At 33.7% G+C, this 2995-nt stretch overlaps 1 pseudogene; it reads left to right on the top strand.

Moving 5' to 3' along the window:
• Positions 1–896: 896 nt before the first annotated feature.
• On the top strand, positions 897–2121 carry LOC141561423 (golgin subfamily A member 7 pseudogene; annotated as a pseudogene).
• The last annotated feature ends 874 nt before the right edge of the window (positions 2122–2995 follow it).

The raw sequence follows: 2995 nt of genomic DNA on the forward strand, positions 1-2995 counted from the left end.
AACAGCTATGAAGGTGGCTAAAGCAGGCACCATGAAGCTCTTAGAACTTGGATAGCAAAGATACCAAAGTCATCCACTGCATCCAGAGCAACTCCTGGTCATCTTGACTTTTATCTTGCCACTGGACTTTGGTGACTCTAAAAGAGAGAATAAGGCTGGTAACTTTGTGCTACTTTCTGTCCCTTAAATCTGATTCATGAACAAGTCAAGACATCACCTTTTAATGTCAGCATTCCTCTTTGAAAATGAAATTTAAACAACAAATTTGATAACCATTTTCCCAATTCCTTCAACTAAGTCATTTATAAAAATGTTATTATACAATAGATAAGACCAAGTACATAAAAGTATATTGGGTGGGAAGGAAGTTTAGTGCTAAGAAACACTCTGGAAAGAGCAAAATGGTATAGAAAAAGAATGCTAGAAACATCAAAAATAAATGCCAACAGCCTTGATATTCTTATCTCTGTCTGATGTGTGAATATATATCTTCCTTGATTTCTAGACAAGAACACCCAAAAAGAGTTGTCCATTGGAATCTACAAAACCGTTTAAAAATACATTCATCCAGTCTAAATTTTTAAAAATTATCTGCCTGATAAGAAAAAATGAAAGCATTAAATTTGAAATTTGAAATAGAGAGCATGCTGGATTTGAAGATAGAAGGACTCTTTTCAATTTCTTTTTTATTATGTGTGACACCATTGAGAGCCTTTACCATTGTGGACCTCATTTGCTCCTCTGTAAAACGAAGATAGTGAATTAGATTTCTTCATAATGACTTTCAGTTATAAAGCTCTATGATCCTAAGAGAAAGGAAAAGAGAATTCTGAGGAAACCACAATAGAACTATAGTTTGAAATGGTTCTATTCCATTATGTTTCAAATTTATTCTAAAGATTCAAGAAATGGCACGACAGTCACTGGAGGGCCACAGAGGAAGTAGCTCAGTCATTGGCCCATCAGCCAGGAGGCTGCAGCAAACACCTGAGTCCAACCAGGTCTTCATCCAGCGGGACTATAGCAGAGGAACTCAGTGCCAATTCCAGACCAAGTTTCCAGCAGAATTGGAGAATCGAATTGACCAGCAGAAGTTTGAAGAAACAGTCCATACGCTAAATAACCTTTATGCAGAAGCAGAAAAACTTGGGAAGCCAACTTACCTTGAAGGCTGTTTAGCTTGTTTGACAGCATATACTCTCTTTTTGTGCATGGAAACACATTATGAGAAGGTTCTGAAGAAAATCAGCAAATATATTCAGGAACAGAATGAGAATATTTACGCTCCACATGGCCTCCTTCTGACAGACCCAATTGAGAGAGGACTTCGTGTTATTGAAATTACCATTTATGAAGATAGAGGCATGAGCAATAGAATATAAACCATGGCATCTAAGCATATCTCAGAATGGAATATTCTTCTGTCTCCCTGCCAAAGGCAGATTGTCCCTCACCTCCTATCCAAGCATCGTTCCTTTGTATCTGTTGCCAGAGCCTATACTTCAGGGACTAACTTTCTAAAGTGCTGCTGCTGAGGTGATGTCTAGTCACTGATCATCCATTTTGTATCTTTAAACTTTATAACCTTTGTAGTTATTTCTGAGAAAAATGTAATGGAGCATTTAACTTTTAAAATTCAAAACAATATAATAAAAATAATGTGTGTAAATCAACCCAATATAAAATTCATCTTATCTGCCACAAGGAGTATTGGTTTTGCTTAATATTTATGTTACCATGTGGCCTTTTTTATTCAGTGAGTCATATCCATGTTTGATTTCATCTCTCCTGAATTGAAGGATGTTCTTTTTTTTCCAGGTATAGTTTTTGATGACTGTTTCTATTGACACATCTTCCAGACCTCAAGGAACTCAAAGGATTGCCAGAAGATCTGTTTGTCATATTGAAATGCATTGGAAAGATAATGTATAATGCTATTTGTTTTTAATGTAACACTTATTGCTAAGTGAACCAGTATTTTATGTGATTCCAGATACCTTAATTCTGCTTGGAGAATTTTATATCATTATTGCATTGCCATGAGTGTTGAGAGGATGTAGTATGTGCTTCTTGTTTTATTGAAACTTATATAAGTACAATAAAGTGTATGCTAAATCATCAGATCCTTGCTCTGCCCCTTAATGTATGAGAAGCAACTATAACAAACATTTTCCTTTGGCTTTACTATAAAAATAACTTATGAGGAAATAATTTGGCAGGAATAATACTGTACTGCTCATTTTAACTATTTTTACTGGCAAAACAAATTATAGATCTTTCTTGAATTCAGTATTCAGGATGCACATAGTTTTTTCAATTCATTTAGGTAAAAAAATATGAATGTTTCCTGAGTAAAACTCTCCCAAATCTAAGTTAATATTTGTTTTCCTTCTACCTATATTCTTAATGACAGTATTTTTGAAAACCTTGGATTTAATTTAATTATTATGATTTGAGAGCATTGTTCTTGGAAAGAGCTAAGGGATTTATTAGAAAAGATGAAAGAATTAAAATTTTACTTCCAATGATACTGTAGGTGCTAATGCTGGATTTAATCTTCCAAATTTAATTTCTATTGTGAATTTGTTAGTCATTCACCCAGATCCCAGAAGCTTGTTTAATATTTTGATTATATAATCACTTTTTGTTTTTTGAGGGGCTATAACAGTATGTCTGCCTTTTCACACACATTGCAATGACTTTGCCCAAATATTAATACATTGGTAAAACTTTTCTTAAATAAAAAAGATTCAAGAAAACAAAAAAGAAAGAGAAAAAAGTCTTTTAAGAACTGAAGTTGGAGGAAGTTGAAGGAAAATTCAGGAACTACAGGTGTGTTAATTATTAATACTTAAGATCACATTAAAAATAATAACTTTGACACAAATGAGATCCAATGAGTGGTGAGTGGTGACCAATTACTTCCCCATATTACAACTTCCAAGTTATTAAAATGGAAACTAATAGAATTCTTATTTGGTTCCCTCAAGGGAAT

Source organism: Sminthopsis crassicaudata, chromosome 3, assembly GCF_048593235.1.
Source record: "Sminthopsis crassicaudata isolate SCR6 chromosome 3, ASM4859323v1, whole genome shotgun sequence".
Taxonomy (NCBI): domain Eukaryota; kingdom Metazoa; phylum Chordata; class Mammalia; order Dasyuromorphia; family Dasyuridae; genus Sminthopsis; species Sminthopsis crassicaudata.